This window comes from Furipterus horrens, unplaced genomic scaffold (genome assembly GCF_987537825.1).
Source record: "Furipterus horrens unplaced genomic scaffold, mFurHor1.1.pri manual_scaffold_7, whole genome shotgun sequence".
In the NCBI taxonomy this organism is placed as follows: domain Eukaryota; kingdom Metazoa; phylum Chordata; class Mammalia; order Chiroptera; family Furipteridae; genus Furipterus; species Furipterus horrens.
Window position 1 is genome coordinate 76,242,102 of NW_028327177.1, and position 12,051 is coordinate 76,254,152.

The window sequence follows — 12,051 nt, forward strand, 5'->3', positions numbered from 1 at the left end:
AGGTCAGAGACACCATTTCCCTACTTTCCAAACACAGTTCAGCTTTACCAGCAGCTGCCAATCACTCAATTCTGATTGGGGAGGTCCTTTCTGCGCCGTGGTGCCCTCCAGCTCTCAATACAAAACCACCTGGATTCTCAGCCTCCTTGTAAACTGCCTTCTTCCTGCAAACCACATGGATCTCCTCTCCTTCTCAAAACCACATGGTGAGAGCCTCTTAAAGCAACCTGGAGACCCCTTCTCCAAACCACATGGAGGGAGTGCATGAGAGCGAGAGCCTCTTAAAGCAGCCTGGAGACCACTCTCAAAACCGCATGGAGAACTTAGCTTTTTTATTCCGCATGGAGAAGGCCTCTTCACCAAGCCGCATGGAGGGGGCAAGAGCAAGCCAAAATGTCTGCAGCTGCTTATATATCCCTGACTGTGTTCTCTCATGCATGGGGTGTTGCAAACAGTTCTGACCATTCACAGAACCTTACGTAGGCTCTGTGTGCTTTTTCCATACCATCCCCTGGTTCAAGACCCCTCCCATCTACCTGAGGCTTTGGATGCATTAAAGCCATTTTGCATAAGAAAGACACTAGCCACCAGCCTCAGGCATGTGGAGGCATTCTGAAAGCTGCTTCCTTCTCCCCATCTTCCAGCCACAAACTCTGGGGATTTTTGGACTCCCCTGTTTCTGTAACAGAAGGGAGGGAGAAAGAGAGGGAGAGAAACATCAATGTGTGGTTGCCTCTTGTGCACCCTCAACCGGGGATCTGGCCTGCAACCCAGGCACGTACCCCGATCGGGAATCGAACCTTCAACCCTTTGGTTCTCAGGCCGGTTCTCAATTCACTGAGCCACACCAGCCAGGATCATAGACGCTATCTTCTGAGGGGATGGAGGAGGTGGCAGAAGTGAGGTCTGCCTCAGAGGCTCCAGCTCCACAGGGGGTGGGAGGCAATGTGTTAATCTATAAATCTTCCCAGAACAGTAAACTGCCATGAGGATAAATTTCTGTAAGGGACCCTCTGAGTGTCACCCAGCAGCTCTGTGGAGGCCTTTTTAAATTTGGATTTATACTTGGCAGTGATAAGACTTTTTGAGGAGTTGTAGGGTAGAAGATAGCAGCAGAAGCCCTTAATTCCCAGACTGAAGGGGGCTGTGCGAAGAAAATCAATTCCTCCCCTGCTAAGTGCAACCCACCATTTTCCTTATTTCCTGGCTCTGAGGAGGAGGGCTGGACCATAGTGTGAAAGGCTCCTAGAGGAATCCTGCTGGGGTGACAAGACTTGGAAGAAAAAAGCAGATGGTTTCCCACTGCTTTGGGATGACATTCAAATGGCATGCCTACTGGATTAACAAAGGCTGTCCTCATCTGGCCTCTAGGCATCGCTCCAGCCCCTGCCTTTGCCATAGGCAGCCCATTGCAGCCACTTAAGCTTCTTTAGTCCTAGGTCCTCAGAGCAGATTTCCTGGCAACCCAACTCTGCCCTCCTATAGAGAATACTCTTCTCCCATCACCTCTTAGTTAACACCTATGCATCCTTCAGGACTTAGATTGTCACTTCCTTTAGGAAGTCTTCCCAGAATGCCTCAGGGGAGAGGCAGTAGAGCATAACTGTTCGGATCAGGTACACTTGGACTGGAATCCTACTTCCTAGCTGTATTAGTTTTCTAGGACCGCTATTAGAAGTACGTACCACAAACTGGGTGAGTCAAACAATTGAATTTATTGTTGAAATCTGAAACCAAGGTGTCTGCAGAGCTGATTCTTTCTGAGAGCTGTGAAGAAGAATCTATTCCATGCATCATTTCTAGCTTGTGGAAGCCTCAGGCATTTCTTGGCTGGTAGTCAGCATTCCCAGGCTCTGTAGCTTCAGCTTCACTGGAGAGGACACTCCAGCGTCATCGCAAGATGTCGACTCAACACGGGAGGAGACAGATACCGGTTATAAGCTCATCCGATTGGCGAAGGAAACGAGCGCCAGGGGTCTCCTCTGACGGTGGGAGAGGTCATCGCACCTCACTGGACAGCTACCGTCTCGCCATGGCTCGCCTGCCCCACTGGGTGCGTGGGGATCAGAGAGGCGCCTCTCGAAAAGTGGGCCACAAAACACCCGCACCAGTTAATTCCAAGCAAACAACAAGAAAGAAGCCTCCGGCTCTTCGCCTCGCTAGCTGGAACATCAGGACCATGTGCCCCGGACTTACTGCAGACCTTCTGTGGATCAAGGGTGCCAGGAAAACCGCTGTCATCGATAGGGAACTGGCACGACTAAACATCGACATTGCGGCTCTACAGGAGACCCGGTTGGCCAACAACGGAACTATCAGAGAAACCAACTACACCTTCTACTGGCAAGGGAAGTCTCCGGACCAACCAAGACAGCACGGTGTTGGGTTCGCTGTGAAGAACACGCTTGTTAACTCCATAGAGCCACCCACAGGAGGCACAGAGAGATTACTTACCCTCCGATTGTCAACAACTTTCGGCCCAGTCAGCATTCTTAGCGCGTATGCCCCAACCCTCTGCGCCACCACCGAAGAGAAAGAACAGTTCTACCATGCACTGGACGAAGCGTTATCCAAGATTCCCAGAAGTAACGCTCTCTATCTCCTTGGAGACTTCAACGCAAGAGTAGGAGCCGACCACATGGCCTGGCCCACCTGCCTTGGAAACTTTGGGAGAGGAAAGATCAATGAGAATGGTCAGCGACTGCTTGAGCTTTTGTGTCACCACGGCCTGTGCGTGACAAACACATTCTTCAAGTGCAAAGAGATCCACCAGGTGTCATGGAGGCACCCCCGCTCCCGTCATTGGCACCAGCTTGACCTCGTCATCACCAGAAGAACGGATATTGGCAGCACCCTCCTCACCCGCAGCTACCACAGTGCAGACTGCGACACAGACCATGCCCTCGTGGTAAGCAAGGTGCGCATAATGCCGAAGAGGTTGCACCACTCCAAGATGAAGGGTCGCCCACGCATCAACACCAGTTGTGCCAGCAACCCAGTTAAGACCCAGCAATTCATCAACAAGATGGAAGATGCACTCGGCGAGGGAGTGGCGGCAGATGACATTATCGAATCCAATTGGCCACGTCTCCGCGACGCCATATACAACTCCGCCATTATTGCTTACGGGAAGAAAGAGCGGAAGAACGCTGACTGGTACGAGGCTCACTGGGAAGAAATGGAACCCGTGATCGAGGCTAAGAGGAAGGCCCTACTGGCTTACAAGGTCACGCCCACTCCCAGTACACTTCAAGCTCTACGGGCTGCCAGGAACAAAGTCCAGAAGACCGCCCGCCACTGTGCCAACACCTATTGGCTAAACCTGTGCAGAAGCATTCAGGAAGCCGCCGATATAGGCAACGCACGAGGAATGTATGAGGGTATCAAGAAGGCAACAGGCCCAATCCCCTCCAAGATCGCCCCCCTTAAGTCCAAGACAGGTGAGGTCATCACTGACCAGGAACAGCAAATGCGGCGGTGGACCGAGCACTACCTCGAGCTGTATGCAACGAAGAACACCGTAACAGACACTGCTCTTAACGCCATCCCAGACCTACCAGTCATGGAGGAGCTAGACACCCCACCTACTGCGGCAGAGCTCGGCAAAGCCATCGACCGCCTTGCTTGCGGGAAAGCACCAGGAAGCGACGGAATCCCTCCAGAAATCCTAAAGAGCGGGAAACCAGTCCTGCTACAGCCGCTCCACCATCTACTCTGTCTCTGCTGGAAGGAGGGTTACATCCCCCAGGATATGAGAGACGCCAACATTATCACCATGTACAAGAACAAAGGAGACCGCAGCGACTGCAACAACTACCGGGGCATCTCTCTCCTCAGCGTCGTCGGCAAAGTATTGGCCCGGATCGCTCTTGCCCGCCTGCAGACCCTTGCTTCCCGCGTCTACCCAGAGTCCCAGTGTGGCTTCAGAGCTGGCCGATCAACAGTGGACATGATCTTCTCCCTACGCCAGCTGCAGGAGAAGTGTCACGAGCAGCATAAACCACTCTACCTCGCCTTTATCGACCTCACGAAGGCGTTTGATCTGGTCAGTCGAAGCGGACTCTTCAGCTTGCTACGGAAGATTGGCTGTCCACCACATCTGCTTGCTGTGGTCATGTCCTTTCACGACAACATGCACAGCATGGTGTCCTACAACGGCGCAACCTCTGAGGCCTTCCCAGTCAGCAGCGGAGTAAAGCAGGGCTGCGTCCTCGCGCCTACGCTGTTCGGAATCTTCTTCTCCATGCTCCTCCAATACGCCTTTAAGGACTGCAGCGAGGGTGTCTTCATTCACACCAGATCCGATGGCAAGCTCTACAACCTGGCCCGTCTACGAGCCAAGACCAAAGTCAAAGAGGTGCTCATCCGTGAGATGCTCTTCGCCGACGACGCAGCTTTGACATCACACTCCGAAGAGGGACTCCAGCAGCTAGTCACTTGCCTTTCCCACGCATGCAAGGAGTTCGGACTAGCCATCAGCCTGACGAAGACGAATGTTATGGCTCAAGGCACGGGGACTCCCCCATGCATCACCATCGACGGATACACCCTGGAGGTTGTCAACGACTTCACTTACCTCGGGTCCACCATCTCGAGCTCTCTGTCAGTCGACTTGGAGGTCAACCGGAGAATCGCCAGGGCAGCCACAGTTATGGCCAGACTGAACCGGCGAGCGTGGAACAATTCCAGCCTCACTGAGAAAACCAGACTGCGCATCTACCAAGCCTGCGTACTCAGCACTCTCCTCTATGGCAGCGAGACGTGGACCACCTACGCAAGGCACGAAAGGAAACTCAACAGCTTCCACATGAGGTGCCTGCGACGCGTCCTGCATGTCGCCTGGCAGGATAAGGTCCCCAACACCGAGGTGCTGAAGCGAGCCAATATGAGCAGTTTGCATGCAGTTCTTAGCGAGAGACGCCTCAGGTGGCTCGGCCATGTCAAAAGAATGGATGCAGGCCGTATCCCCAAAGACCTCCTCTACGGCGAGCTAGCAGAAGGCAAGAGGATGACAGGGCGCCCAAAACTGCGGTTCAAAGACATCTGCAAAAAGGACATGACACAATGCTCCATCAATCTCAACACATGGGAAGTTCAAGCAGAGACCGCCTAGCCTGGAGGCTCGCGGTCAGGCAAGGTACGTCACGCGCGGAGGCTGCACGCAACGAGGAGGCGGTCCAGAAAAGATCGAGGCGGAAGCAGCGTCAGCAGCAGCAACAACAGCCATCTGCCTTCACCTGTACCAAGTGTGGCAGGGATTGTCACTCCCGAATCGGACTGCACAGCCATTCTCGGCGGTGCAGATAGACTCTCAGGAAGCTACGCCATCGTCTCTCGAGACGGACGGCTGCCGACGACGAGTCAGCATTCTCTCTATACCTTTGCATCACATTGTCTTCTCTTTGTGTAATGTCTCTGTGCCTAAATTTCCCCTTCTTATAAGGACACCAATCATAGGGTGGACCCTAATGACCTCATTTTAAAATGATTGCACCTGTAACTACCCCATTTCCAAATAAGGTCATATTCTGAAGTACTGGGGGTGTGACTTCAATATATCTTTTTGGAGAAACACAATTCAACCCACAAACACTACTCTGTGACCTTGAATGTGTTACTTTATTTCTTTGAGCCCTGTTTCATCTGTTAAATGAGGATTGTGAAAAGGAGAACTAATTGCCCCAGGATGTTGGGACTTTGGTTTGAGGCTGGGTTCTACTGACCAGCTGTGAGACCTTGGGCAAGTGCCTTAACCTCTCTGAATCAGTCTACTGCTGTAAACAAAGCACTGTCAAGCTCAGTGGCTTAAAATAACAACCATCATGTATTTTGCTCATAAATCTGCAATTTGGGCAGAGTTTAGTGGGGAGAGATTTTCTCAGTTTCACATGACAAAAACTGAGACTGTAGCTGAAGGATGAGTCAACACAACCATTTATATGGCCATCAAGGAGGTGCTACCTGTCAGCTGGGAGCTCAGCCAGGGCTTTGGGCCAAGGACCTAGGTTCTTCCTGTGAGTCTTTCCATGGGTCTGCTTGACATAGCATGATGGCTGGATTCCAATACAAGGTCCCAAGAGAACCAGGTGGAAGGTGCATTGCCTTATAAAAGTTATATAGTATCATTTCCAATGAAGCCTACCCAAATTTCAGGGGAGGGGACATACTCTGCCTCTTCAAGGGAGGAGTGTCATAGTGTAAGAAGCATACACAAACTGGAAAGAGAGTTGTGGTTATGTTTGGAAAGTATAATTTGCCTATTGCTCTATCAATCAAGAATTACCACTTGGCCAGCAGTGAGCTGAGAACTTTATACACAAATATCTCCAAATGCTGATGCTATCATTATCCATTTCACAGATAAGGAAATTGAGGTTCTGAGAGGTAACTTTCCCAAGGCTATCCAGCTAGACAGTGGCAGAGTCAGACTCTCTTTGCCTCTAGAGCCTTCCAGATCGCAGACAAACATCACCTGCCACTGCCATCCAGAAGCTTCTTCCTGCTTCTGCCTACCCCACTCCTACATACCTTTCATGGCCCCCAATCTTGGGGCTTAAGGTGTTCTTGGCCTTGTGAATTCTACCTTTTATCCCTCAGTCTTTTCTCATGCAAGAGGGGCCAGCTGGTAGGGTGAGGCAGGTGTGGTTCTCTGAACCAGCTTTAGGCACGGACTGAGAACACTATTTCCATGGTAAAAGCATCTAGATTCAGTAAACTGTTTTCCAGGTACTTCTGGAAACGCAATTGGAAATGACCTTTTATCAACAACTTTATCTGGAGGGATATGTAGGTAACTGTGTGTGTGTGTGTGTGTGTGTGTGTGTTGGCGGGGGAGGGGGGGTGTCAGTATTTTTAGATACAGGGTTTGGAGGCCGACAAATGCAGTCCAAATTCTGATTCTGGTAGTCACAGGACATCAGTTCATAATCAGAGAACAAAGAGCTAACCCTTACCGCCACCTCATTTTAGAGATGAAGAGTCTAGGGTTCAGAGAGGTGAACTGATTTGTCCAAAGTCACAGAGCATGTAAAGAGAGGAGTGAGTATTTGACTTATTGGGCCTCAGTTCTTGTTGTCTAAGCTCCTCCACTGATAGCCAAATCTGTGTATAGCTGTTGGAAAAGATGACAATAGCTGTTTGGGTGGTGAGGGGAGCCTGGTGGGCAATGGGAAGCTTGGAGCCCAGGTCAAGGTTCAGCAGACTCAAGATTCCCATAGGTGCTGCTTTCTTGTGTCACCTTAGAAAAACCCTTAACCTTACTGAGGGTTCAATTTCCTATCCGAAAAAGAAGTCTAATAACAACTACTTTACTAGATCATTGTATGAAAGAAGAGAATGCATGTGGAGTACAGGGCCTGGTGCATGGGACACGTTGGCAGGGCCTGGTACACTAGGCACACTTGGCAAAATGTGTCTGTTCATCATATCCATCGCCTCCCAGACCCCAGATATGAGGCCGAGACCACGGAGGTACTCCATGAATATTTGTTGACTGAATGATAATTCCCGTTTTCTAAGGCCCACAGGAAATGCAAGGGACAAAGAAACTGGTGACTCTCAAACCAGTAGGAAATAATTAGCAGCAAAGGACAAATGTAATATTGAATTAGGGGGTCTCTGAGCCAGAGTTAACAGTATTAGCACACTGACAAGTCAGGAAGGGGACATGCCGCAGCTCAGCACAAATACCTCTGAGATCAAAGGATAGCTGAGATCAAAGAGGGGAGATATTCACCAAACACAGGGAAATGGGAAAATGTAGCTAAGACAGCCCAGGGAACAAGTCAGGGAAACTTCAAAGGTGAGCTGGAGACAGACCTATAACCAGATCACCCTTAGTTATTTACTACCGTCAGTTAATTTAATTAATTGCATTAGATTGTAACTCTGGAGTATCTAGCATGGAAAAATGGAGGAGAAAAAGGAAGGGGAAAACAGGGGGCTACTTGCATTAGTATAAAACCAGTTTGCTTGTCTTCTTCCAGACACACATGCATGTCCCTGATATGGCTGTGTGTCCAGCTCTGCAGACCTGGGAATAAACTATGCCTCATCTACTGCTTAAGTCCTGTATCCTGGTGTTTTATTGTGAGCATTTCTCACAGGAAATCACTTCCTATGCTCGTCCAATGGCATAAATGCAAAGAGGACCTGTAACATATGTGAATGAATGGATGGATAAATGAACGAGTGTTTTCTGTATTAGTCTGGGTTCCTTTAGAAGCAAAATCTGAGGCCGGGATTTAAGGGCACCCCAGGAAAGCCTGGTAGGGGTGTGGGGGAAATGAGACAGGGAAGAAAAAGCAGCTGAGACAGGGTATATTAATGATCAGGTTACTACTTCGGCATTTGGGACTCAATGCCATTAAATCCCCTGGGAGACAGTGTGGAACATGCCTTAAAATTGTCTCACTTGAAGTATGAGGAAGCTGTATTTGATCCCCACCTCCCATCTGTCATTGCTGAGGCTGCTCATGGAGGGCATTACTGCAGGTTCTCTGCATGGCCAAATGGACTGCCCTGGACAGACAGCCCCAGGTGTCTGCCTAAGAAGCTTTTGGGTGTCAAAGAGCAGGACTTTTGGCAAGGCACCAACAATTCATTTTGGGTTCTGAGGGCTCTCTGATGCTGGGTGTTCTTCAAAAGCAAAATATGATTCTCTTTATGGTCTCCCTGTGGTCCTCTGCCTGCCCCTACACTCAGATGGGCCCATCTTGTTCCCACAGAATGATGGATCTCCTCTCACCAGTACCTTTTCCAGCTGTTTCTCCCCAAAACCTCTTTAGCAGGGCATCCTGTGATTCTGAAGAGTAGGTGCTGGCTGGTAGGTCTGGGAGGAGCTGGTTTGCACGAGGGCATTTAAAACATTTTTTGCTAAAGGTGGGAAGAAGGTTCTCTGCATGGGTGTCAGGAAATTGGGTGTTCCATTGTCCTGTTTGCCCACCCTGCCCCTATCTGCAACCCCAATTTGGCTCTGAGTCTTGTGGAGGAGGGTTGTAGTGCATGCTTAGTAGAGGATGGGACCTGACTTCATACTACACTTGTCAGGCTTGGGTTCTAACCCTGGTTGTACCACTTTCTGGCCGTAACCGTGGACAAGTTAGTCTTTCCAAGCTCATTTTTCTGTACCTGTAAAATAGGACCAGTTCTTCATAACTATTTCACAGGGCTGATGTGAGTGCCACACTAGATATAGATGCATGTGACAAATGATCACAGAAGGTGAAGAATGTCCCCTCACTTTAGCTTGGAATCTGGCTCTTGGGATTTATGTTCTGGGAGTGAAACTGGAGCAGTTGGTATTTGTGCTTCCTGTCACTATGAGAACCAATAAGCAGAGACAGTGATTAATCTTTATCCGTGTCCTGCACAGGGGGATGTCTCTCCCTGGAACACAATGGCTCAGATACCATCTTGATTGCTTATGGGCTCTTCTGTAGCACAAAGGTCAAATTGTTTGTGGTCTCTTGGAATTAGGCTGGGCCATACCTTCAGTCCCTGAAACAATACCTTTTTACATACATTAACTACTAAGCTTATTAATTATTGCCTAAAACTAAAATTTTCCAACTCTTGAGTTCCCTCATACTTCCCCTGCTTTCAATGTTACAGGAGAAAGTTGGTTCTTCTTTTTGATGAACTAAAGAATTACAGATCAGCAAATCTATTAGGATATAAGCAGGGTTTATTGGTAGTGTCTGTTCTCATGGAGAGAACGTGCCTAGCTAAGGTGAGGGTGAAAGACATAGGCAAAGCAGGGTCAGGGCAGCCAAAGGCGGGGATGGCAAGCGCACGCTAGGCCCTTTGTTCTGAGGACTTATATAGTTGGTGGGATGAGGTGAAGAAGTTACATATTGATTGACAGATAAAGGTGGTGACAGCTTTGAGGGGGCCTGAATACCCAAAGGTGTTAATGGGCTTCTTCCTTTGGGCTCTGTGTGCCCTTTCTGGCCTTTCAGGCCCTGGGATGAAAGCAGTTTCAAAGGCTTTCTTTTCCAGATAATGGAGACAATACATAGAATTTCAAGGACTGCCCTCCTCCTGTGCTAGCTTGGTGTTTTCTTGTGATGTTGTAACATCTGGCAATATTATCTGAGCAGGCTCAGGACTGCTGAGTTAGTGGTGAGACACATCTCCCTCCTCCTCCCTGCCTCGGTTTGCTATCTATTCTACCTAACACTAGTTTAAACTGTCTTATTTCTATGAGATCAGTTTCAGGTGGAAGTAATCATTTTGCTGTTGGGCATATATCTTAGCATTAGACCTTCTGGTAGTAGATTAGGAATACACTTAATTGCAGATCCATATAAGGGGACACATTATATGCAAAAATAAGCTGTGATACTAGAAAAAGATGAAAAAAATAAAAACAACAAATGCCTCTTGAAGACCAATAATAACTAGGCAGCTGGGACGTTAGTTTAGACAAATCAATACCAAAGAATCCCTCTCTGTTTTTTATTGGATACTACTTTATTTACTTACTTTACCACACAGTTCTCTAATATTGCTTCTCTAACTTGTCCTAGTTCTTAACTAATGGCACTAATGGCTTGTGAGGTGACAGTCAAAGCTTTTGCCATAGCACAGGCTAATCTACTTATTTCTACACGCATATAGTCTAAACATATTCAATAGGGCTAAAAAGGTGCAAATCACTGTTATAATCAGGTGCAAGGTAGAGTTCCCATTAAGCCCAGGTGGGATGGGGCTTCTGAGGCATAAACACCTTCAGTCTTCCCAGAAAGCATGGTCACCTGGAAATGTTAGCTGGAATGTAAGAATAAACAGTCCTCCCACATATTAGAAATCATCCTGCAAGCAATCTGATGTGACCAAAGGTGTAAGATACATTAGTGGTGGTGGTACAATTCATCTTCACATCTGCTGAAAGCACAGAACAGTTCTTAGTGTGGTTAACAAAAGTTACACACTTTCTACCTGGAGCTACATTAGTGACTTTAAAGGAAAACATTTCCCTGTCCTTTAGAGTTACCACAGGTCCCCAATTATAAATATCAGAGTATGTCATTTTCTTACTGATATGCTTAAATGAAGTATAATTTCAGAGGCTTTCCAGGGGAATCGTCGGCAGCCGTCCGTCTCGAGAGACGATGGTGTAGCTTCTTAAGAGTCTATCTGCACCGCCAAGAATGGCTGTGCAGTCGGACTCGGGAGTGACACGGTATCTGTCTCCTCCCGTGTTGAATCGACATCTTGCGATGACGCTGGAGTGTCCTCTCCAGTGAAGCTGAAGCTACAGAGCCTGGGCAGGGTGATATGGAGGGTCTGCTGTTGCCCATGCAGCAGACCCCCCCTCTCTTCGCAGCTGAAGGGTCCAAGGGAAAGACGGAGTCAATACAGCTTGGCTTCAGGTGCGCCGCAGGAGTTGCCGGTGTTGACTACAACGTCAAACCGCCTTAGGGACTCCGGCTCCGGATTTTCTGTCGGGGTTTACTCCCTTAGCCTTTCCCCAGAAGAGGTATGCCGCAAGGCAGCGGAGGTTTTTTGGAGTCAGAGTTTTCCTTCTCTGATGTGCCCTGACTGGAAGATCGAACCAGCGACACTTAGCTCGCAGGCCGACGCTCAATCCACTGAGCCAAACCAGCCAGGACCTCCAGGGGAATACAAACACCTATAAGACATGAAGTAAAAGTTTGTTCAACATAAGTTCCTCCTGCAAGACAAAACTCAGAGATGTTTAGAACATGTTTTGCTAAATATATCCAAATATTTTTATTTTGTTTGAAAGGAATAAGTTCCCCATAACATGAGGCCAAACAAAATGTAATGAAAAGAACATAAGTCATTGTTTTCAAAAAATGACTTTCAGGTCTCCTTGTGGTTCAGTGGTCTATTGTTCCTACAGTGCTTTCTTTACTGTGGTGATGAATCCAAGGTTTTATTCCTGCCAATTTCACCACAGTTGGGGTGGCAAGAAGTACATCCCCAGGTCCAGTCCATTTTCTTCTAATTGGTTCTCTGGAGATCCTGTCTTCCAGGTCTTGTGTAGCACCTTATCTTCAGGCTCAAAGAATGTAGCAAACTTGT

General features: G+C 48.4%; 1 pseudogene; it reads right to left on the reverse strand.

Moving 5' to 3' along the window:
- Positions 1-10,344: 10,344 nt before the first annotated feature.
- LOC150004667 (uncharacterized) lies at positions 10,345-11,810 on the reverse strand (annotated as a pseudogene).
- Between the last annotated feature and the right edge of the window lie 241 nt (positions 11,811-12,051).